We start from the raw sequence: 26,851 nt of genomic DNA, 5'->3' as shown, positions 1-26,851 counted from the left end.
CAAAAATGTTAGTAGTACTAGATGCTTGAGGTAGGCGACTATGTAAACGATAACAAGTCTCCCGAGTGTGACCAAGACTATTACAATAGGAGCATTAGGGTCGAGGACGCCCACCACGACGTCCACCTGGATGACTTCCTTGACTAGGATGAGAATCAGTCTGGCTAGTAGCAAGGGTTGAGTGATCTCCAGGTACAGACGTGCCATGATTAGTAGTAATAGAAGAGGCTCTAAGTAACCTGGCAAATACCTTTTGTCAAAGGAGGTAGAGAGGCACTGCCTAGAATCTGTCTTAACTGATTCAAACTCAGGTCGAATCCCATGAAGACAGAAGACAATAAACATTTGATCATGTTGTTATTGTTGTTTCTTCATATCTGGATCAAAGGGCGTTAACTTGTTAAAATTAGTAATGAAAGCTTGGAGCTTATCCAAAGAGGTGGTCATATCTAAATCAACATGTTGTAAATTGAACAAAACACCGATCACATCATAAATAGAAGTGATGTCACTTGTATACAGCTCACGAGCTCGAGTCCATAAAACACTACACTCATGAAGAGGTCGAAATATAGGAATCAAAGTCATCCCAATAGTTTGTCACAACAAACTGAGTAACTGTGCATCGACCTGTCGCCAAGGAGGTTGATTTCCCTCGAGAATAGTTGAAATGTTCTTTGATAAATGATCCTTAAGGCCATGTCCAAGAAACCAAATTTCAATCACTGATGACCAAGTAGAATAATTTTGTCCATTCAATTTCTCCGTGGTAATAACTAGTGTGCCCGAAAAATGGGGAATAGTTACAGTTGTGAACGTAGTGGAGAGGCTTGTGGATGAAGAGTGTGCTGTAGATGAGGACATGATACAGAAGGAACATCCCGTTGTTCTGGCTAACCTGATCTAGATCAAGTTAGATCTGGTCCAGATCTAGGCAAGATTGGGGTGAGAAGCTAGAAGCTTCTTCAATAGAAAAAGCTTGTAGGGATCGATCGTGACGAGGAAATTGGAACAACAGCCAGTGACATGTGACAGAAGCTGATGGTGACGACAAATTTGGGACACAGGAACAACAGAGGTAAGATCTTAAACCTGTCGCGATGGAAGTAGGCGAGATGTCTTGCTAGGACGGATGGAGCAACGGCAACGAAGGCAAATCAGCAAAGTAACGATGACGATAGATGGAAATAGCCACATGAGATCTGGGAAACTAGCCGCGATGCACGAGATCTGAGAAATTAGCGTTGGATAGCGGCGGCGACGGTGAAGGACGAAGTGATTGACGGTGATGGCGTCGGTTGGCAGCAACAACTACAACGGCTGGATCTAGGGTTAAGGTTTATCTAATGGCTCTAATACCAGGTGAATAAAATAATCTGTATTCTACTAAAAATGTATAATACAAGAGAATATATATACAAATATTTTAAGTTAATTACACTAATACCCCTTGCTTATCTTATTTAATAGTTACCACTGATCATCTCGCAAAACCTTTGTCTCGGCTGATGTCACTTTTTTTGAACATGAACATTTCTTTGCCAATCATAATCTTCAGGGTGAGCCTAGGCCTGCGGAAGAAAATGATTGGAATAACTTCTTGTCCTTCCTTTCCTATTCTTGCCACCCAATAGCTTGACTCTCCAGCCTCTCTAGAATCCACTCCTATTAAACCCCGAACCGAGTCTGAGTCCAATTCCCAGCCACAAAAGCCCCTAGAACCCAAATAGAGGCCACCTATTGAAAACATACTTTATTTCCAGCACAATAGCTCATTATATATATAGTTTAGAAGAAGCACTACCCACTTCCTTAAAATAAAATAAAGAGCCACTATCTAACCACCTAATCTGAAACAAAACACTAATTAAGGACCATAACTCAGCCCACTACCAGATAAAAACAACTGAAAAAACAAACCAATAACTATATGAAAAAAACAATAATTCATAAATCTGATAATTTTGAAAATTATTTCTTATTTTTCAACACTCCCCCTCAAGTTGGAGAATGTATATCCTTCATTCGCAGCTTGCTTGTTAACTTTTGAAAAAATGTTCCTGGAAGACCTTTAGTGGGTAAATTTGCAAGCTTAGGCACAAATGGAGTACAAATTAAACCACTTTCAAGCTTTTCTTTTATAAAATACCTATCAACTTCCACATGTTTAGTGCAATCATGTTGCACCGGATTGTGTGCAATATTAATGACTGACTTAATATCACAATATAGCTTCATATGATCTTTCCATTTGACTTTTAGATTTTCTAAAATTATTTTTATCCATAGTAACTCACAAATCCCAAGGGCCATGGACCTGAATTCTGTTTGTGCTTTTGATCTTGACACAACATTCTACTTTTTACTCCTCCAAGTTACAATATTTCCTCTTAGGAAAGTGCAATACCCGGATGTTGACCTCCCGTCAACTATTGATCCTGTAGTTAACATCTATATAGGCTTCAAGAGTTAGTTCTTGTCCTCTTTTGAACAAAATTCCCTTACCTGGTGTGCCCTTTAAGTAATGCAAAATTCTATGCACTGCTTTCAGGTGTACCTCCTTAGGATTGTGTATAAATTGACTACCACTCCCACTGTATATGCTATATTAGGTCAGGTATGTGATAAATAAATGAGTCTCCCAACTAGTCTTTGGTAGAGACATTTATCTGTTGCTACATCTTTAGGCTCAATAAGGGTTTCAGTTGGCCTGCATCCTAGCATACCAATCTCAGTTAATAAATCAAGTATATACTTCTATTAGGATTTCAAAATACCTTGCTGAGAGTGAGCCACTTCGATACCCAAGAAATACTTCAGCTTGACTAACTCTTTAATTTTGTATTCCTTTATTGAGAACTTCTTTAGGCTTTCCATTCCTTCCAAATCATCTCCTATCATTATAATATCATCTACATTGACCAACAAAACAATCATTTTTTTAGCAACAAAATGTCTTATGAATAGAGTATGGTCTTATAAACTAAAGGAGATGGAGAAATAAAGTTCTTTATTTTCAGTATATCCAAATATGCTAATTCCTATAATAGGAGAGAACAAAAAAAGGAAAGAAGAATGTATACATAATATTCCTATAATATAATCTATCAATCAAGTGAGTGATTTAGATAATTCCCATTAGTCAAAGAGGGAAATTAGCTCCTTTCCGATTTCTACACTCCCTCTCAAGCTGGCTTGAGGATATCTTCCATGGAAAGCTTGCTTACTAATTTTTCAAACTGATTTTTGTGTAACCCCTTTGTAAGAACATCAACGACTTGATCAACTGTTGGAATGTAAGGGATACAGATTATCCCATTGTCAATTTTCTACTTAATAAAGTCTTTTTCCACCTTTATATACTTAATCATGTCATGGAGTATCGGATTGTGGGTAATGGAAATCGCAACTTTATTATCACAGTAAACCTTACCCGGTAAGAAAGTGGAGACCTTTAAGTCTTCCAATATCCTCTTTATTCATATAACCTCACAAATCTCGTGGGCTACCGAATGAAATTCAGCTTCAACACTACTTCTGGCCAACATGTTTTGTTTCTTCCTCCTCCAAGTGACAAGATTTTTGTCAAGTCCTCAAATTATGGGCTAGACAATCCAGGAAAACGGATAAAATGAGGGAGGGAGAAAGAGAGAATGAGAGAGAGAGAGAGAGAGAGAGAGAAATGAGAGAAAGACTTTTGTATTATTCTCCAATGATCCTTCCTCATACTGCTGTAGGTCTCTTATAGAGCCTTCAACAACCATAACAATATTCTAACAATATAATAGCTAACTAACATAACAGCCAAAACAGTAAGCTAATTCTCTAACCACTTAACCCCCATCTAGTTAGAAACTAACGGCACATACAAGTAGTTATTAACGACCATTTACTGATTCACCCCTAGGGTCATGACAATCCCCACCCCTTCAAACAATTCTTGTCCCCAAGAATTGATAGCAAAGGCTATGGTTCAACCAATCCCTACCTTCAATACTTGCTGCCTCCTTCTCTTCTTGTTACTATTTTGCACTTCCCCTTTGAGTAGTAGAAATGTAGCAGTGTTCACAGCCTCTGATTGTTCCACCGCTGCCTTAATCATTCCTTCAAATATTTCAGTTGGTATAGAATGCAACTGTGATTCCTCCCCTATGATCACCTTGCATTCACTAGTTTCTTCATGGGAAACCTCCTCCTCCTCCTCTTCCTCTTCCCCATCATAACCTTCCATATTCATCAACTACCTCCTACATTGATGGCCAAGGCTAAATTTGTCTCCAAACCTAAAGTATAGCCCTAGTTGTCTCTTCTGCTCTATCAGGTTACCCTTTGTGCCATTATTATAAGATTGTGCTTTAGCTGCCTCTGGATTAGGGCCTGCAAGCAAAAGCCTAGAGTTACCACCTCTATGTTGCCCGGCTAATAAACTCGGCTCGTAGGGAACATTATGCTTCTTGAAAATGGCCTCTGAGGTCATTTCTTGCAGCCTAGCTTTTTCTGCAGCTTGCCTCACAGACAAGGGTGTCATCATTTTCACCATGGGCCGCAACTCCTCCTTCAATCCACTAATAAAACTGGATACCAAGTATTGTTCAGTAAGCCCTGATTGCACCATACATAACATGGATCTCAGCTCCTCGAATCGGGCTTGGTCTCCATTACAGTCCCTTCCTGCTTCAGCTTGCTGAATTCTTATACAACATCTGCCATATTCTTCTCCCCAAAGCGCTCACATAGCCTTTCCAAGAAATCTGTCCAATCCCCTTGCAACCCTTCATCTTGGACCCACCCTTGGTACCACGAATCTACCACTTCATTCAAATAGGCCACCACTAGGGTAATCTTCTGATCTTAGGGAATCCAGTAGAATTGAAAGAACCTTTCGCACCTCCTTACCCACCATCGTGGTTTCTTCCCCTCGAACATGGGAATCAATCTCTAACCTTGGCATAAGTACATGGGCGTGCTTCAATTATTGCAGATTTCTTCCCTGATTTTCTTGGAATGTATGTTGATCCACTTGTTCCAGAATTCCTGAGGTTCCCGACCGATTGCCTTGATGAGGCAAGATCAGTTCAGATGCCTACTTTAGTGTGAATTCTGACGGCAACCAGAATTGGGGTAGAGAGGCCAACATGTTTAACATGTTGTTGATCCTCTGCCCCTGCTGCTCTACCATTTTTTGACACTTTTTGACTGCTTTTTGACACCTTTCGATAGCTTCTTGCTGCTTCTCTGTTACTCTGTTACAGCTTGCATGGCTTCCTTCCAATTCGCTAATTCTTCTCGCATTTGGTGCATGGCATCTTGGGTATGGAACATCCCAACTTCCATTGTCTCCAATCTAGTCTCCAATTGCTTCAATCTTGTACCTTCTGTCATCTGCCTAGAATTCAATTCACCATTTCACGCCTTCCAATCCTAGTTCCAATGAAACAACAACCGAGAACCACCTCTTATTTCACTTACAGAATTTGATCCACAAATGAAACAATCCTCAAATCCGAACTGCTTATGGGAACCACTTCTAGGCTCTGAATCTTTTAGCAAGATCGCTTCTTGAATCCATAAATCTGAACCGAAATGCCAAAACCCGACAAAAATTAACAAGGGTTGGAGAAGGTGAAATCCCAGAACTACTTCGCCACCCTCCCATAACCCAATTGATCCTAGGTCGATCTCAATCTGATGGCTAAAAATCAACAAAACTCACAGCCGCGTATTACCTCATCTTCAAGATTAGACAGTGCACTTCTCCGATCACACCCCCCTCACGGCCTTTGTTAGCCAATTCCAATGCCTGTCCAATGGCCACCTTCTGCTTCTGACCCTCAAGATCATCCGGCTTTGCTCGAGTCTTCTTACCCAATCACTGACCCTCATGAAATTGGAAAAATCTTGAATCCGCCAGCTCTATAATTTCCTTAATCACCAGAATTTATTGCTTCTTGAGTCGACCTACGAATCGTTCAATTTGGCACCCAAGGATGTCCTACCTTGCCTGCACGCGTTCTGCTACGACTTTAATTCCGAGCCGTCATCCACAAAATTAACTTCACTGGCCTGCTTCTTGCAACTCAATCGCTTCCGACACTGCTGGTTTTGTGTCGGATTAAACCCCCAATGCACTGCTTAAAGGTTCTGCCCAAATTAAAAAATTCACAGCCAAGGATTGCATGGCTCTGATACCACTTGTCAAGCCCTCAGATTATGGGCTGGACAATTGAGGGAATTCCGATTGAATTCCAAGAAAGAAATGAATGTAGGAAAACAGATAGAATGAGGGAGGGAGAAAGAGAGAACAAGAGGAAATGAAAGAGAGAACATGCGAGGGAGAAATGAGAGAAAGACTTTTATATTATTCTCCAATGATCCTTCCTTATACTGCTGTAGGTCTCTTATAGAGCCTCCAGCAACCATAACAACATTCTAACAATATAACAGCTAACTAACATAACAGTCAAAACAGTAAGGTAATTCCCTAACCACTTAACCCCCAGCTAGTTAGAAACTAACATCACATACAAGTAGTTATTAACGACCATTTACTAATTCACCCTAGGGTCGTGACAATTACCTCTCACAAAGGTGCAATGGCCTAACGTAGATCTTCTATCAATAATACTGCTTGCCCAGTCTGCATTTATATAAGCCTCTATGTGAAGGTGTCCTTTTTTAGGTGTTCCCTTTAGGTACCTTAGAATTCTGTAGGTAGCTTCAAAGTGTTGTGAACTTGGTGAGTACATAAATTAGCTTACTACACTTACTACAAATGCTATATCAGGTTGAGTATGGGATAAATAGATGAGTTTTCCCACAAGTCTTTCGTTTTTCTCCCCTTCTACCACATCTTTAGCCTCAGCAAGTTGCAGTTTCAAGTTAGGTTTGATGAGAGTTCCAACTATATTACACGCAAGCATTCATGTTTCATTAAGTAAATCCAGGACATACTTACGTTAGTTGACAAAGATTCCCTCCTTAGATCTTGCAAATTGCATCCCAAAGAAGTACTTTAGGGGTCCCAAGTCCTTGATCTCTGTCAAAAGAGACAAAAAACATCCAATCTTATTCATTCCAAGGCTCAAACAACATATATACACACCTATCATTCGAATGGGCAGTTTCCTAAGTCTAATTAGGAAGATTCCTAATTACATAGTGTTCGAGAGTCCTAGTTGCTGAGGAAGTTATCAAAAAGAAGGAATCGTAGCTGATATGCAGCAAAAGGATAATAATCCAGTGAAGATAAGGATCAAGTGCAATGAAGATAAACTCCTAAAAATCAGGATAAATAATAGGAGAAGATAGGAGTTAAAATAGCAATTATCTTGATTAAATTATACTCTAAAATCTGTTGTATATTATCTCCTAAATAGTAGGACTAGATAGCATAGAAACTTATATAAGTAGAATTCCTATCATTGAATGAAAGCATCGAGAATTTCCATCTCATTGCTCGATCCAAATCCTAGGTTCTTGGTTAAGGAACCGATTGTGTTCATGGTATCAGAGCTCAGTTATCATAACCAAGACTCTTGATCAATATGGCTGGTTCCAATCCAGCAACCCTAACTCCTACAGTAGAAGAATCCTCTCGTAGTTCAGTCCCTCAACCACCGATCACACAGGCGACCATACCTCCTGCCAACATTCTCACCATGGATAACCAGACATTGCAGATTACACAACACAAGTTAAACGGAAGAAACTTCAGGGAATAGTTTCAGTCCGTAACCCTGGTGATCAAAGGCAAGGGGAAGTTCGGTTACCTCACCGGGGCTATCCAAACTCCTCCAAAAGAGTCAACGGAATACCAGCGATGGGGAGTAGAAAACTCTATTCTCATGGCATGGCTGATCAACTCGATGGAATCAAAGATAGGCTGAACCTATCTGTTTTACAAGATTGCAAAAGAGGTGTGGGATGCAGTCCAAGAATTATACTCTGATCTTGAAAACACAACCCAGTGTTTTGAGATCAGAGCAGCTATTAGGACTACAAAACAAGGTAGTCTCGGGGTCACCGAATACTACAATAGCCTAGTAAAGCTTTGGCAAGAGATGGATATGTTTTATGATCCAAAATGGGAGTGTTCGGGTGATAGTTAAAAGTACAACAGAATGTTGGAGAAAGAGTGGGTGTTTGACTTCCTCCAAGGCTTAAATTCGGACTTGGATGAAGTAAGAGGTCGGCTTCTAGACATCAAGCCATTGCCAACTCTGAGAGAAGTTTTTGCAAAAGTCAGAAGAGAGGAAAGTAGGAGACGGGTTATGCTGACTCAACCAGAACCAAATGCTGGTTCTGCACTTGCTGCATCTAAGAGGGAAGAAGTTTCTCAGGCCAAACAGTGGTGTGAACACTATAACAAACCATGTGATACGAAGCAAACATGTTGGAAGCTTCATGGAAAGCCACTAAACTGGAAACCAAGGGGTAAGAAGGAGAAGGAAAGACTAGCTTATGCAGCTGCAAGTATTCAGAATGCAACAACAACAGGTGCTCAAACAACAAAAAAAGGTATGGGGTTGAATCTTACAGCTGATCAGGTGGAGTTCTTACAAAAATTATTAAATGGCACCCATATGGCAAAGGAATCAGATGGATTTACAACCAATACTTCAATGCCTATGGCACAAAGAGGTACTTCAATGTTCTCCTTGACTACTAGAAGGATGAATGAGTGTTATTGAGTTGTAGATACCGGAGCATTTGATCATATGACCGGTTTTACCACCATACTTGAAAATTTTCAAGTTAAAGAGAAGGAACTAACGGTTTTAATGGCAGATGGAATCGTATCCTCAGTTAAGGGAAGAGGAAGTGTGTGTGTGGCTGGTTTAACTCTTGATTCTGTTTTGTATGTGCCAAATTTAAAATGTAACCTGCTATCAGTGAGTAAACTCACTAAGGATTTGGATTGCATTGCAACTTTCTTTCCTTCATATTGCATTTTTCAAGACCGGTCCACGGGGAAGATGATTGGTAGTGCTGAGGAAAAGGATGGTCTTTATTGGATATTGGACAACAAGGCTCTTCCTAATCAATTAGCTCTTAGTTTTTCTCTTTCAGTTAGCTTGAATTCAGAAATTTTGTTATGGCATAGACGTCTTGGTCACCCTAGTTTTTAATATTTGAAACACCTATATCTTGATTTATTCATCAATAAAAACAATTTGGTACTCAATTGTGATCATTGTATTCTTGCCAAACAAACTCATAGTTCTCATCAACCAAAGCTATATACTCCTTCCAAACCGTTTCACTTGATCCATAGCGATATTAGAGACTAGCTAGAGTTCCAAACTTGAGTGGTGCTAGGTGGTTTGTGACCTTCATAGATGACCACACAAGAGTATGTTGGGTATACCTAATGAAGGAAAAATCTGAGGTTTGTGCAATTTTTTAGAACTTCCACAAGTTAATTCTAAACATATTTCAGTCCTCCATTTATATTCTTAGTACTGATAATGGCTGGGAATATTTTTCATACCCTTTCACTCAATACCTCACCACAAATGGAATCTTACATCAAAGTACATGCCCCTATACACCCCAACAAAACAAAACGAAGTGGCTAAAAGAAAGAATCGTCACTTGCTTGAAGTGGCTAGAGCCCTAATGTTTACTAGTTCTACTCCAAACAAATATTGGGGAAAAGCTGTCCTAACAGCCTCTTATTTGATCAATAGGCTGCCAACCAAAGTTCTAAAATATCAAACTCCATTGCACAACCTCATGTCCATCTTTCATCGTATTAGGATACTCAACACTCTTCCTCCAAAAGTCTTTGGATGTGTGGTGTATGTCTATCAAACAAACCCTAATCGCCATAAATTAGAACCCAAAGCATTCAAGTGCATATTCATTGGGTATTCACCCACACAAAAGGGGTATAAGTGTTATTATCCTACATCACAAAAGTTCTTCGTCTCTTGTGATGTAACATTTCATGAAACTAAATTCTACCACTCAAGTAATCAGTCACAAATTAGGGAAAACTATTGGGATCCCACTGTTTTGATACCAGTCATCCTACCTATTTCCTCCTCTATTCCAAATGAAAATCTTGTTCAAACAGATGTTGCTAATTGTTCTCAGCCAGCCACCTATAACCAAAATAGCCTTGAATTGCTGTCTACCTCAAGTCCTAAATCTATTCACCCATCAGTAGAACTATTGGAAACTGATATAAAGGGAGACTTGAGTCCTGAAAAACCTATTAAGGTATATTCAAAGAGACAAAAACAACTGGATCCTCAAATTAGCCAATTGTTAGAACCAAGGATAAGTCCACCAAGTGAAGAAGACAACACAGTGAACAACGATTTGAATCTGCTAATTGCCACCAGGAAAGTGGTAAGGTCTTGTGTCAAACATCCAATATCAAATTATCTAACCTATTCCAAGTTATCTCCTCAGTTCAAAGCATTTAATACAACCATGGATGGAGTATCGATCCCAGGCAGTATACAAGAAGCTTTGAGAGATCCAAACTGGAAAAAGGCTGTGATGGAGGAGATGAAGGCATTGTAGAGCAATCAAACATGGGAACTGGTTGATATACCAAAAACCAAGAAGATCATAGGCTGCAAATGGGTTTTTACCATCAAATACAAATCAGATGGAAGTATAGACCGCTATAAAGCAAGGTTAGTTGCTCAGGGTACTCTCAAACCCATGGGGATAGATTATGAGGAAACATTTGCTCCGGTGGCAAAACTAAATTCAATTAGAGTGCTTCTATCTATTGCTGTAAACTTAGACTGGGAGCTGTTCTAATTCGACGTCAAGAATGCATTCCTAAATGGTGAGTTGGAAGAGGAAGTATATATGAAAGTTTCACCCAGTTTTGAGGATCATGCAAGTTACATAAATCTCTTTATGGTTTAAAACAATCCCCTAGAGCATGGTTTAAGAAGTTCAGCTCAACTTTGAAACAATTTGGCTATAAGCAAGGTGAAGTCGATGCATCTTAATAGTATATATGGATGACATTATCATTACAGGGGATGATATCGATGAAATGACAGCCCTAAAACAGAGACAGATAGAAGAGTTTGAGGTAAAGGACTTGGGGAAAATGAAATACTTTCTAGTGATGGAAGTAGCAAGGAGCAAAGAAGGTATGATAATATCCCAAAGAAAGTATACACTTGATCTTCTAAAAGAGACAAGAATGCTTGGGTGCAAACCAAGAAATACTCCACTAGAAAGAAATTGGAAGTATGAAAGAAGAGATGATGATCCACCGGTTGACAAGGGAAAGTATCAATGGCTAGTTGGAAGACTAATTTATCTTTCATTGACACGGCCAGACATAGCTTATTCAATGAGTATCATAAGCCAGTTTATGCATGTTCCAACTCAACAATATTTGATAGCGGTTTATCACATTTTGAGATGCGCCTAAAAGGCACACCGGGTAAGGGATTGATGTTCCAAAAGACAAATGAAAGAGGGGCTGAAGGTTTTTCCAATGCAGATTGGGCAGGCTCAGTTATTGACCGTCAATCCACATCAGGCTTTTGTACAAAGTTATGGGGAAACATAGTCACATGGAGAAATAAGAAGCAAACAGTTGTGGCAAGAAGTAGTGCAGAAGCAGAATTTAGGGCAGTTGCCCAAGGGATTTGTGAACTAATTTGGGTAGTGAGACTAATGGAGGATCTACAAATGCCTCTAACCAAACCAACAAGGCTATATTGTGATAGCAAGTTAGCCATAAGCATTGTTAACAACCCTGTGCAACATGATAGAATGAAGCATGTTCGGATTGATCGAAGTTTTATCCAATGAGAGATTAAAGAGGGAGATATAAAGCTGATATATATTCCCATAGCAGATCAAGTGGCAGATGTTCTCACCAAATCTATGTCAAGACCAAGTTTCAAGACTCTCATTGACAAGCTAGGAATGAGAGATATCTATTCCTAGGCTTGAGAGGGGGTGTTGGAGAGTCCTAGTTGCTAAGGAAGTTATCAAAAAGAAGGAACTGTAGCTGATATGCAACAAGAGGATAATAATCCAATGAAGATAAGGATCAAGTGCAGTGAAGATAAACTCCTAAAAATCAGGATAAATAATAAGAGAAGATAGGAGTTAAAATAGCAATTATCTTGATTAAATTATACTCTAAAATCTGTTGTATATTATCTCCTAAATAGTAGGACTAGATAACATAGAAACTTGTATAAGTAGAGTTCCTATCTTTGAATAAAAGTATCGAGATTTTTCATCTCAATGCTCGATCCAAATCCTAGGTTCTTGGTTTAGGAACCGATTGTGTTCAGATAGTTTCCTAAAGTAGCTTAGGAAATGAACACAGTCGGTTCCTAAACAAGGAACCTAGGATTTGGATCGAGCATTGAGATGAAAAATCTTGATACTTTTATTCAAAGGTAGGAATTCTACTTATACAAGTTTCTATGCTATCTAGTCCTACTATTTAGGAGATAATAAACAACAGATTTTAGAGTACAAATAAATCAAGATAATTTCTATTTTTTACTCCTATTATTTATCTTGATTTTTAGGAGTTTATCTTAACGGCACTTGATCCCTTATCACCACCGGATCATTCTCCTATTGTTGCATATTAGCTACGGCTTCTTCTCTTTATGTTAACTCCTTAGCAGCTAGGACTCTCCAACTGGAAATATGTACAGAAAAATAAAGACTTTGGAACTGTAAACTACAATACAAATATAATCAAATCAATCAGCGCACACTCACGATCCAAATCAGATTAGGAAAGAGCCATATTAGGATGTGTTGGAGAGAGAATCCTAACCTATGAAGAAGTCACGGAAGAAGATAGAGAAGCGGATGCCAGCAGATAAAATCTTCAGAAAAGAGATAAAGATGCAGCTAGATAAAGCTCCTAAAACCTAGGAAAAATTATAGGAATAGATAGAAGTTCTCTTATTTTAATTTTCTGTTGTATACTAGTTCCTAAATTCTAGGATTAGATTACTTTAAAGTTTGTATAAATAGGTTCCTATCTATTCAATCAAAATGCGAGTTCATTGATGATAAACTCAGCTTGAATTCTGGTTTCCCTACTCTAAGGACCGAGTTTGTTCATGGTATCAGAGCTCGATTTTCAGAACTGAGTATCTAGATGGCTAGCCCTAATCCAGCAGCCATTCCAACGACAGATGAGTCGTCTTCTCTCGGAGTAGCATCCCAACAATCGAGTATGCAACCTACCATTATTCCAGCCAGCACCCTCTCCATGGATAGCCAGACTTTGCAAATCACACAGCACAAACTAAATGGCAGGAATTTCAGGGAGTGGTCTCAATCCGTGACTTTGGTGATTAAAGGCAAAGGAAAGTTTGGCTATCTCACTGGAACCGTTCCAACACCTCAAGAAGAATTTGGAGATTACCAGCGATGGGAAGTAGAGAACTCTATTCTCATGGCGTGGCTAATCAACTCGATGGAAGCAAAGATAGGTCGAACCTATCTGTTCTATAAGACTACAAGGGAAGTATGGAGTGCAGTGCATGAGCTATACTCGGATCTTGAGAATACTGCTCAATGTTTCGAGATTAGAGCAGCCATTCGAACTACAAAACAGAGTGGACTCTCTGTTACTGAATACTACAACAATCTATTAGAGTTGTGGCAAGAGATGGATCTCTATTATGATCCAAAGTGGGAATGCTCAAGTGACAGCCAGAAGTATAACAAGATGCAGGAGAAAGAATGGGTGTTCGACTTCCTTCAAGGCCTCAATTCGGACTTGGATGAGGTTCGGGGACGCCTCTTAGGTATTAAACCACTGCCAACACTTAGAGAAGCATTCGCAGAAGTTAGACGCGAGGAGAGCAGAAGAGTTATGCTTATTCCAGCAGAACCCAACACTGGTTCTGCTCTCGCTACAACAAGAAAAGAGGAAAACCTGAGGGCTAAACAGTGGTGTGAACACTGCAATAAGCCCTACCACACTAAAAGCAACTGCTGGAAACTTCATGGAAAGCCACCGAATTGGCAACCAAGAAACAAGAAGGAGAAGGAGAAGGAAAGATCAGCCTATACAACTACAAGTATACCTGCAACTGCAAATGCTCCTAATAATGAAAGAGGTATGGGATTAAATCTAACAGCAGATCAGGTAGACTTCTTGCAGAAATTACTGAATGGTGCAAATATTTCAAAGGAGTCAGATGGACCAGCAGCAGCCATGACAACACCATCTGTGACTCAAAGAGGTAACTTAGTCTTTTCTTTAACTACTAGAAGGATAAGCAACAGCAGCTGGGTTGTGGATACAGGAGCATCCGATCATATGACCGGATCCATGGCTATGTTTGAAAATTTTCAGTTGGAAAATAGGGATCTAACTGTGTTAATGGTAGATGGAACGATATCTTCAGTTAAGGGAAAAGGAAAAGTGTGTGTGGCTGGTTTAGTACTCGAATCTGTCCTATATGTGCCTAATTTAAAGTGTAGCTTGCTATCTATGAGTAAACTCACTAATGACCTAAATTGCACTGTGACATTCTTCTCTTCACATTGTGTTTTTCAGGATCGGTCCACGGGGAAGATGATTGGCAGTGCTGAGGAGAAGGATGGGCTCTATTGGGTGTCGGACAACAAGGCTTTCCTTAGTTAGTTGACTCGTAGTTTTTCTCTTTCGGTTAGTTTGAATTCAGAAATTTTATTATGGCATAAACGTCTTGGTCATCATAGTTTTCAGTATTTGAAACATTTGTTCCCTGATTTGTTCATCAATAAATCCAATTTGGAGCTCAAGTGTGACCATTGCATTCTTGCCAAACAAACTCACAGTTCCTATTCTCAAAAACCATGTAATCCTTCCAAACCATTTCATTTAATCCATAGTGATATATGGGGTCCAGCTAGGGTTTCAAACTTGAATGGTACCAGATGGTTTGTGACATTTATTGACGATCACACAAGGGTATGTTGGGTGTATCTAATGAAAGAAAAATCTGAGGTATGTGCAATCTTTCAAAATTTCCATAAGCTCGTCCTAAACGTTTTTCAGTCCTCTATTTGCATCCTTAGAACTGATAATGGCCGAGAATATTTTTCTTACCCATTTACTCAATACCTTAGTACAAATGGAATATTTCATCAAAGTACATGCCCTTACACTCCTCAACAAAATGGAGTAGCCGAGAGAAAAAATCGCCATTTACTTGAAGTGGCTCGATCCTTGATGTTCACAAGTTCTACTCCTAATAGGTATTGGGGGGAGGCAATTCTAACAGCCGCCTACTTGATTAATAGGCTCCCAACCAAAGTCCTAAAATACCAAACGCCCTTGAATAACTTGATGACTACCTTTCCTTATGTTCGGATTCTCAATACTCTTACCCCAAAAGTGTTTGGATGTGTGGTCTATGTCTATCAAACCAGTCCAAATCGTCACAAACTAGAACCGAAGTCATTCAAATGCATTTTCGTTGGTTACTCACCTACCCAAAAAGGATATAAATGTTATTGTCCAACATTACAAAAATTCTTTGTTTCTTGTGATGTAATATTTGATGAAACAGTTTATTATCACACTGGTACTGCATCACTAGTGGAAGAAAGTCATTGGGATCCTACAATTTTAATGCCTATCACACTGCCTGTATCGTCCACTACTACTTGCAACAGTCCTGCAGCTGTTTGTTCACAGCCTGCAATGATTGAACATAGCAACAGTCAACCATCAGCTGTTACAAGTCCAAAATCTCATCACAACCCAGATGAACTAGGGGAGACTGACCTAAGGGAAGAATTGAGTCCAGAAAAACAACTTAAAGTGTACTCAAGAAAGCCAAAAAATCCTACTCCTCAAATCAGCCAGTTATTGGAACCTGAGATTGGTCCAGAAAATGAAGGAAAAGGTACAACAGCTAGCAGCGATTTGGATCTACCTATTGCAATCAGAAAAGGAGTCAGATCTTGTGTGAAATACCCCATATCAAATCATCTAAATTACTCTAAATTATCCCCACAGTTCAGGGCATTCACGGCAACTATGGATGAAGCTTCTATTCCCAGCAATATACATGAAGCTTTCAGTGATACAAACTGGAAGAATGCTGTGATGGAAGAAATGGAGGCTTTGGACAGCAACAATACATGGGAACTGGTGGACAGACCAAAGAATAAAAAGATTGTAGGCTGCAAATGGGTATTTACCGTCAAGTATAAATCAGATGGAAGCATAGAACGTTATAAAGTCAGGTTGGTAGCCCAAGGGTATTCTCAAACCTATGGAATAGATTATGAAGAGACGTTTGCTTCGGTTGCAAAATTAAATTCCATTAGAATACTTCTATCAATTGCAGTTAATTTAGATTGGGAGTTATTTCAGTTTGACATTAAGAATGCTTTTCTAAATGGAGAACTGGAAGAAGAGGTATATATGAAGATTCCACCTGGATTTGAAAACGAGGAAAGATTTGGGAAGGTATGCAAACTACACAAATCTCTCTATGGATTGAAACAATCCCCTAGAGCATGGTTTAAAAGGTTTAGCTCAACCTTAACCAAATTTGGCTACAAGCAAGGTGAAGCTGACCATACTCTATTTGTTAAACACTCAAATGGGAAAAGATGCATATTGATTGTGTATGTTGACGATATAATTGTTACAGGGGATGATACTAATGAAATTGCAGCTCTAAAACAAAGATTGAAAGAAGAGTTTGTGGTAAAAGATTTGGGAAATATGAAGTATTTTTTGGGAATGGAAGTAGCAAGAAGTAAAGAAGGTATCGTAATATCTCAACGAAAATATACTCTTGATCTTCTGAAAGATACAGGAATGCTTGCATGCAAACCAAGACAAACGCCACTTGAAAGGAATTGGAAGTATATAAAGAAGGATGATGATCCGCTAGTGGACAAAGAAAGGTATCAGAGATTAGTTGGAAGATTGATTTATCTGTCTTTAACACGTCCAGATATAGCCTATTCCGTAAGCATCATAAGTCAATTCATGCATGCCCCAACTCAACAACATTTGAATGCTGTATACCACATTCTGGGATATCTAAAAAGCACACCAGGTAAGGGGCTGTTGTTCAGAAAGACTAATGAAAGAGGGGCCGAAGGATTTTCTGACGCAGATTGGGCAGGATCAGTGGCTGATAGTCGATCTACATCAGGTTTTTGTACAAAGCTATGGGGTAACTTAGTCACATGGAGAAGTAAAAAACAATCCGTTGTAGCAAGAAGCAGTGCTGAAGCAGAATTTAGGGCGATTGCTCAAGGAGTTTGTGAATTAATTTGGGTGGTCAGATTGATGGAAGATCTACAAATGCCGTTGACCAAACCAACTCGACTCTATAGTGATAGCAAGTCGGCTATAAGCATTGTTAACAACCCCGTACAGCATGATAGAATGAAACATGTCAGAATTGATTGACACTTTATCCAAAGAGAAATAAAAGATGGAGGAATACAACTCACCTACATTCCCACAACAGAACAAGAGGCAGATATACTAACAAAATCCATGGCTAGACCAGGTTTTGAATCTCTCATTAACAAGCTAGGAATGAGAAATATCTATTCCTTAGCTTGAGGAGGGGTGTTGGAGAGAGAATCCTAACCTATGAAGAAGTCACGGAAGAAGATAGAGAAGCGGATGCCAGCGGATAAAATCTTCAAAAAAGAGATAAAGATGCAGCTAGATAAAGCTCCTAAAATCTAGGAAAAATTATAGGAATAGATAGAAGTTCTCTTATTTTAATTTTCTGTTGTATACTAGTTCCTAAATTCTAGGATTAGATTACTTTAAAGTTTGTATAAATAGGTTCCTATCTATTCAATCAAAATGCGAGTTCATTGATGATAAACTCAGCTTGAATTCTGGTTTCCCTACTCTAGGAACCGAGTTTGTTCAGGATGGCAAGGATCTACTCGTTTTCTAACACTCCCTCTCAAGATGGTGAGTGTATATCATACATTCCCAGCTTTCCCAAGAGCTTGTGATACACTTGTCCCAGTAAGCCCTTAGTTAAAATATTTGCCAGCTGACCTCTTGTAGGAACAAATGGTGTACATATCAGGCCACTCTCAAATTTCTCTTTGATGAAGTGCCGTTCTACCTCAGCATGTTTGGTCCCTATCATGTTGAACCGGGTTACGGGTTATGGGCTATGCTTATTGCTGACTTATTGTCACAATAAAGCCTCATAGGACCTGTCTACCTGATTTTTAAATCGGTTGACACAATCTTCAGCCATAACAATTCAGAAATACCTAGGGCCATGTTGGGTTTTGAGGAACGAAACGCAGTGGAAATTTCAAAATTATTTAATTAACCAAACTCTTTCACTGATCGTGAAACCCAAAAGGAATGGATATAGTTTGCAAATGTATAATCTTTTCAAAATTAAAAACAAATAATGAAGACCAACCTTTTGGTTATTCGACGCGAGAAAAGTTTGGATCTTCGTGTCGTGAGGTGTCACCCACCCTCTACAAGTGATCCACACTAGAGAGAAGCTTTATGAATGTTAGCGAGCATGCCTCTTCAATCTTCTTGCAACAAGAACGCAACATCTAACTCAATTTTTCATAAAAATCGGGTATTTTTCTTTTACTTTTCTCAAAAGTAATTTTTCCCGTGAGAGGCAAATGCTATAAGAGGCCTTTTATAGGTGGGGAGGGAAAACCCTAGTTATACTAGGGTAAAACACAAAGTCCCAGCACGTTCTGGATGTGTTGGGCCGTGGCCAACCCAAAGCTGCCGGTGCACGCATGAGTGCCCTGCCACGAGCTGGGCCACTTGTAGGCAGGTCCCAGGCCCGTTGCCTTTTTTCACCCGTTTCTCGTTTTTGCTCAACTTTTTAACATCCCATGGATTTTTCCGTGAGTGCTAGCTCGCCTAAAAAACCCACGAATTCATCCGGGCCCATAACACTTTTCAATCCTATTGAATTTACTATAAAACTTCTCTTTGTTTGTGTGTGACCTTACAGGTTCACTATGAAGATGGCAAATGACAATTTTTAGAATCCTACTCCTAATCAAACTCTTTGACCATGACTCATAATTTATGTCATCACATTACAAAATTACCATCTTGCCCTTAGACCAAAATCGATGTTTAGCAATGTATCATGGCCCTCATGTCATAATGAAATGCAATCGACACTTCAAATGAAACTTTCCACGACGAGTTTCAGTGCTATTCGATCCCTCTATCATAATGCCCCGATATAGTCTAGAAGTATGGTGAAATGTCAAACCTCTAATAACCAACACTATGTGTATGAATGCTAAGTCCACAACTTCTATAGTTGAATTAATAACTCTTATTAATTCTCAACTATCCGCGTTGGCCAACGACTTTCTGAGTTGTGATTTCATCATTCACATAGAGCATATACCTTTCAAGATTCTTACTAAGGTCGATAGATTCATTATTGTGTACTCACCTACCTTCGTATGAATTAGATCATACCTAATAACCACCCTATTAGAGAGCCATCTTGCTGAACCCCGTACAGTGGCATCAAAAAATGACACTCCTCATACAAGATAACCGTGGTATCTCAGGAAAAGAGATTACTAGCACATGTCACCACAGAGAACTCCCAATTGACATTTAGTAAGAATTACCATTTGGGTGTTCTCAGGTTAGGTTATTCAGTAAACTCATTCACCAATGAACACCTACACACTTGCATTAATGTCACCACACAAGTAGTTAATGAGATTAACTACCCTCCTTATGAGCATGCATAGTGTGTACCAGTCTTGATGATACTATAGAGGCTCCACTCTATAGTCCTACGACCAGGAATAGTTTAAGAATGAAGTATCAGTTATTCGGTCTCATTAGTATGATCTCATCGTAACTTGATTGACATTGCTACACTCTTTGGGCTTCATCTAAATAAGAGAACATAAAGATGAACGTATTGCCAAGTATTGAAAAGGAAAAATACTTTTAATAATCAAAATATGTCCGAGATTTATAAGAGATGCAGTCAACTCACAACTCTTATGATTGGCTCCCAAGTTACAACTCTATCAGACCATAGTTCTAAACTCAGCTTCAACAATAGATCTAGCCACGACATTCTGTTTTTTACTTCTCCAAGCGATAAGATTCCCCCCTAAGAATGTGCAGTAGCCTAAAGTGAACTTTCTATTCACAAGGGACCTTGCATAATCAGCATCAGTGTATGCTTCTAAAGATAAATCTCCTTGCCTTTTAAATAAAATACTCTTATTGGGAGTGCCCTTTAGGTAGTGGAGAATCTTGTGTACAACCTTTAGATGACTTTCTTTAGGATCATGCATGAATTGGCTAGTCACACTCACTGCATAAGCAATATATGGCCAACTATGAAACAAGTAAATAAGCCTCCCTACCAATCGTTGATAGGAGCCCTGTTGTTGTTTTGAGGTTACAACAGAAAACAAAGACAATTTTGAAGGAAGGAAAGAAAGAAAGATGAAGATTAGAGAAAAGAACACACAAGATTATGTCGAAGGAGGAGATATTTTAATAAACTCTAAAACTTACATTAAAAAGACCTGAAAATTAATAACTAACCACTAAGATCATGGTCCTAAAAATAAGCCCTAATCACATATTATTAATCAGAAAATTAACAAACTCCTAAACACTAGGAAACAATATTTTAAAATATTCAAAGCATGACAACTTGGCAGCAGTTCTAAACACATCAGCTAACACTCCTCCTTGCTTTAGAGACTTCAAACACCAAGTTTCAGTCTCAAAAACTCGAACTTGCTAACTAGTAATGGTTTAGTAAAAACATTAGCTATTTGCTCATCCGTTCTGTAATAAACAAGAGTTACAACACCATTCTTCTGCACTTCCCTCAAGAAAAATAGCTTGATGTTGAAATGTTTAGTTTTTCCATGAAAAACTGGATTGTGAGAAATAGCTATTGCAACTTGATTATCAACAAAGATCTTAGTGTCTTCTTTCTGCTCGAGATGAAGATTGAGCTATTGTTTCTTATTTTTTAGGACTCCATGAAAAAACTCCTGATCCAAAACTAAAACAGTACCATGTGGTACTTTTCATGTCATTAATGGATCCTGCCCAGTCACTGTTAGAAAGACCAAATAGATTAAATTCCTTTCTTTTCTTGAACTTGATGCCAAAGTTGATTGTGCCTTTGATGTATCTAACCACCCTCTTAGTTGCTTTCAAGAGCATTTCACTTGCACAGTGCATGAATCGAGATAAAATACTCACATCAATCAAAATATCAGGTCTTGTTGTTGTAAGATACATCAGGCATCCAATCAAACTTCTAAAGTGTGCCTCATCCACTTTTTTACTTCCATCTTCCTTGCTTAACTTTTCTGTTTGATTCATAGGAGTGCTCATTGACTTGCAATCTTCCATATGAATCTTCTTGAGAATTTCCTTTGCATACTTCTTTTGACAAATGAAAATCTCATCTTGACTCTACTTGATCTCCATTCCGAGAAAGTAAGTCATCAATCCAAGATCAGTCATCTCAAATACTTTCATCATATCCAGCTTAAATTCATCAATCAAAGCTGCATTGTTTCTAGTCACCAAAAGATCATCTACATAAAGAGAAATAACAAGAATATCAACCTCACAATACTTGACATAGAGAGTGGACTCAGATAGGCTTTTTACGAAGCCTAAACTTAGCAAATGATCATCAATTCTGCTGTACCAAGCTCTTGGAGCTTGCTTCAATCATTAGAGAGTCTTCTTGAGGAGATAAACTTTGTCTTCTTCTCCTTTCTTCACAAAATCTTCTAGTTCAACATAGATTTCTTCTTGCAAGAAACCATTTAAAAATACTGATTTTACATCCAACTGGTACACTTTCCAATCTTTTTGTGCTGCAACAGCAAGTAGCAACCTGACAGTGTCAAGTCTAGCTACTGTTGCAAATGTGTATGAATAGTCTATACAAAAAATTTGAGCATATCCTTTAACAAGCCTGGCTTTGTGTTTGTTGATGGATCCATCAGCATTGAGCTTGGTTCTAAACACCCATTTGACCCCAATAATTTTTCTATCTTGAGGTCTATCAACAAGCTTCTAGGTCTGATTTTTTTTTAATCATAGACAGCTCCTCTTGCATTGCAACTATCCACTTTTGATCCTTCTTTGCATCCTCGTATCCTGCAGGTTCACATACAACAATGTTGCACCTCTGATAGATGTCAGATAACAACCTAGTGCCTCTGACAGGAGGATCATCCACCAGATCATTCATCATTTGAATTCTAATTCTGATTTCTCTTTAAATTTTCCCAGTTCCACTGCTCATTCTCCATGAAATGCATATCTCTACTTATCACCATGTTTCTTGTTTCTGGCTGAAATACTTTGTAAGCTTTGGATATTGTACTATAACTCACAAATATGCCAGGAACTTCTTTTTTATCAAGCTTATCTCGCTTAACTTGAGGCACATAGGTAAAGCTTAAGCAACTAAAAACTTTAAATAATTTCAATGAAGGTTTATACCCATGCCATGCCTCAAATGGTGTCTGATCCTTCATTACTTTTGTGGGTAGTCTGTTTTTAAGAAAAACAACAGTGTTTGTTGCCTCTGCCCAAAATTTCTTTGGCAGTCCTTTCTCGTGTAGCATACACCTAGTCATTTCCATGATGAATCGATTCTTCTTTTCACTAACTCCATTTTGTTGTGGAGTGTAGGGAGCAGTCAACTGATGTTCAATCCTAGCTTCTTCACAAAACAAATTGAATTGTTCTAAGGTGTATTCCTTGCCATTATCAGACCTCAGAACCTGAATTTTGCAGCCACTTTGGTTCTCCACATTTGATATAAACTTCCAGAACACGGCAACAACTTCTAACTTGAATTTTAAAAAGAAAATCCCACACATTCTAGTTAGATCATCGATGAAAACAATATAATAGAGGCCCTTCCAAGTCTGTGTGAATCAGGTGCAATTTTTTAGTAGCTCTCCAAGATGTTATAGGAAATGGCAGCCTGGTTTGCTTGCTAAACTGGCGTGCTTGGCAACTTGGTAGGTGCTCTTCTAGAGGGAGTAAATCTTGCACAAACTGCTTCCTTTGCATGTACAGCACACTTGTGTGATGAAAATGACCAAGCCTCTTGTGCCAAACCTGTGTTGTGCTTTCTGAGATGGGGAAGGCAGCCTGTTTCTCCTCCATTGGACCTAGAGAGAAGCTCCTTGTCTCTCATTCTAACTTTCAACATCTCCTAACCAGCTGCATCTTTGATCATCTGTCTTCAAAAATCACTTTCAAGCCCTTCTCTATCAAATGACCAACACTTAGCAAGTTTTGATCAATTTCTGGCACATATAAGACATCAGAGATGGTTTTTGTACCTAAGCAGCTTTCAATAGCTATAGTACCTTTTCCTTTGACAGAAATGTGATCACCATTGCCAATTCTGACTTTTATGATTGTAGTGCTCTCCAATTCTTTGAACAGTTCCTTGTCATGAGTCATATGATTAGTACAACCGCTATCAATGAGCTAACTTTCACTTGGACTGCTACTTGCAAAGCATGTTGCTACAAAGAGCTGATCTTCAACCTCTTGATCTTCAACTTGGGCTTCAACTTCTTGCTGCTGAGCTTTTCCTTTGTAAATCGTAGCTTCATGTCCAAGTTGGTTACACTTGCTGCATTTTTCATCAGGTCTCCTCCAGCATTTGAAAGGGGGATGACCCTTTTTGCCACAATGTTGGCATGGAGGATGATTTCCCTTCGTACCTTCAGTCTTGTTCTTGTTGTTTGTTGTAGCATCGCCACTTGCAGCAAAATTCTTCTTGTTCTTCTTCTTCTTCTTTTTTCTCATTTTCCCTCTTTCTTGATGCTTGACTGATAGTGCTCCTTCAACAACACCTTCTTGCCTCATGACCCTTCTTTGCTCTTACGCCTATAAAGCATTTAAGAGCTCTGCCAAGGTAATCTTAGACAGATCCTTGGTGTTCTCCAAGGTCTTAATGGTTGCCTCAAACTTTTCAAGCACCATTACTAGGATTTTTTCAACAATCATCGAGTCATGTAGATCAAACCCAAGCAGTCTTACCTTATTGGCAATGCTTAGAAGTTTGTCAGAATACTCTTTAATGGTTTCTGATTCCTTGATTTTCTGCAATTCAAATTCAGCACTTGTATCCCTTTGATCCTCACATTTCGTTCATACTCTGTTTTGAGATAATCCTAGATTGCTTTTGCTTATTTGAGTGACTCAGGTGAAGATAGTCGATGAGACAGAAGCAAACAAATAGGCCTTTGCTTTTGACTTCCTTATTTTTTTGTCCTTGTGATTCTTCATCTGGGCAATCGTGGGGTTGTTTAGCAGAGAAAGAACTTTGTAATCCTCTTCCCAAAGATCCATTGCATCCAAGTAGGTCTCCATTCTCACAGCCCAAATCTGATAATTTTCTCCGTCGAACACTGGAGGAACAATTGATGAAAGACTGGCTTCTGCATCCATGGCGTCCACGTGAATTCAATCTCAAACTCTCTCAGGTTCCTTAAGAAGGGAGCTTTGATGTCAATTGTTGTTGTTTTGAGGTTGCAATAGAAAACAAAGATAATTTTGAAGGAAGGAAAGAAAGATGAAGATTAAAGAAAAGAACACACAAAATTATGTCGAAAGAGGAGATATTTTAATAAATTCTGAAACTTACATTAAAAAGACTTGAAAATTAATAACTAACCACTAAGATCATGGTCCTAAAAATAAGCCTTGATCACATATTAATCAGAAAATTAACAAACTCCTAAACACTGGGAAATAATAAATAATAAACTCCTAAACACTAGGAAACAATATTTTGAAATATTCAAAACATGACAACTTGGCAGCATTTCTAAACATATCAGCTAACAATCCCTTGTCCACTGTTCCTGTTTTAGAATCAGCACCAATTTTATGATTTTGTTCAATAGGAGTATCAAGTGCCCTACCTCCAAGCATGCTTGTTTCAGTAAACAAATCTAGCACATATTTGTGCTGAGAAATGAATATCCCTTCCTTAGACCTTGCTACTTCTACAGCTTCCCAGTTGCTTGATCTCAAATTCCTTTGTCAAACATGCCTTTAACTTATCCATCCCTTCTTTTTCAGCACCGATAACAATAATACCATCAACATACACTAAGAGTGTTGTCATCTTTCTTGTAACTGAGTGATGAACAAATAAAGTGTGGTCACCTTAGCTTTGCTTGTAACTTAACCCAAGTATAACTCTAGTAAACCTTCCAAACTAGGCCTTTGGTGACTATTTCAACCCATAGAAGGCTTTTTTCAACCTACATACAACATTCTTCTCTTCAGTTTGCAACCTAAATCCTGGGGAAATCTCCATATAAATCTCTTCTTCTAACTCCCCATGTAAGAAGGCATTTTTTACATCAAATTGATGTAATGGTCAATCATAATAAACTGCTAAGGACAACAATACCCTAACAATATTCATTTTTGTTACAGGGGCAAAAGTTTCAAGATAGTCCACTCCATAAATTTGAATATACCCCTTAGCCACCAATCTAGTTTTGTACCTTTCTAGAGACCTATCAGATTTGTACTTGATCGTAAATACCCATTTACACCTTACAGCCTGCTTCCCTTTTGGCAAACTAACCAACTCCTAGGTTTGGTTCTTCTCAAGGGCTGCCTTCTCAACCTTCATGGCATCCTTCCAATTTTCATTACTTAATGCTTTAGACAAGGTCTTTGGGATAGGTATGGTATTCAAGTTGGTTAAAAAGATTTTATGAGTAGGAGACAAGTGGGAGTAGGTCATTAACAGATGGAGAGGGTGTTTAGTGCAGGTCCTAGTTCATTTTTTGTGGGTAATGGGGATGTCCAGGTCATTAAATTCAAGTTCAGGTTGAGGATAGGTACTTGGGTCTGGTTTTGACATAGCTGGATTAGTGGACTGCATATGTTGGATAGGTGATAAAGTAGGTTCAACATTGGAATTATAGGGTTCTAAACACCGTTCAGATGATTCGACATGTATAGGATGAGAATCTATGGCCTTTCTCCTTAAATACACCTTTAGTGGACGAGGAGAAGTCTGATGTTTTTCCCTGTGTATCACTTTTAGAGAATCCTGTGGAATATCCTGAGGAGAAGATGAAGAATGATTTGAGGAAGAAGGAAGAGTTGGGAGGAACAATTCCCTATTCATTTCTTCCAAGAATCCAGTCTCCCCCTGAGGATAAGAATCACTGAAATAGGAATTCTTTTCCACAAAGCTTACATCAGCTGAGATAAAGAAACGTTTGGATGGAGAATGAAAACACTAATAACCCTTTTGAGTGAAGGAGTATCCAACAAAGATGCATTTAAGGGCTCTAGAATCCAATTTCCCTCTATTAGGTGAGTGATTATGAACAAAACTCACACAACCAAACACCTTAGGACAAAGACCATTAGATGGCATGAAATCTGGGAAAGCTTTAGGGAGTAGCTGAATTGGGCTATTTGAATCAAGACTTCTCCTATTAATGAGATAGGTTGTTGTCAAGGTTGTTTCTCCTCAATAATGTTTGGGAACATTATTGTGAAATAGCAAAGCCCTTGTAACAAGTATCCCATTTTTCCTCTTAGTTACACCATTTTGTTGAGGGGTATAAACACAAGAAAACTCATGAATTATACCCTTTTGTTGGAAGAAATTAGATAGGGTTTGGATGAAGAAGTCTTTGGCATTGTCTATTCTAATCCTTTTAATTTCAACCCCAAATTGAGTTTTAATCATGTTGCGAAAGTTGGGAAAGATGGTGCAGACTTCTGATTTGGCCTTTAAAAGATAAAGCCAAACTACACGTGTGCAATCATCCATAAATAGAACAATCCACCAACTCCTGGATAGAT

General features: G+C 38.7%; 1 protein-coding gene across 3 annotated transcripts in view; it reads left to right on the top strand.

The window, feature by feature from the left end:
* LOC127808806 (NADH dehydrogenase [ubiquinone] iron-sulfur protein 4, mitochondrial-like) overlaps window positions 1-26,851 on the top strand; it is a 118,658-nt gene that overhangs the window by 84,576 nt on the left and 7,231 nt on the right. The window contains exon 4 of one of the 3 annotated variants that reach the window (XR_008024982.1): window positions 14,534-14,644. The exons of the other annotated variants lie outside the window; for them this stretch is intronic. The gene's annotated coding sequence lies outside the window, so the exon portion shown is untranslated. The remainder of the gene's footprint in view (window positions 1-14,533; window positions 14,645-26,851) is intronic. 3 annotated transcript variants of the gene reach the window in all.

The sequence above is a fragment of the Diospyros lotus genome, chromosome 8 (assembly GCF_014633365.1).
Source record: "Diospyros lotus cultivar Yz01 chromosome 8, ASM1463336v1, whole genome shotgun sequence".
Lineage (NCBI taxonomy): Eukaryota > Viridiplantae > Streptophyta > Magnoliopsida > Ericales > Ebenaceae > Diospyros > Diospyros lotus.
This window is presented reverse-complemented; position numbering and strand designations above follow the sequence as displayed.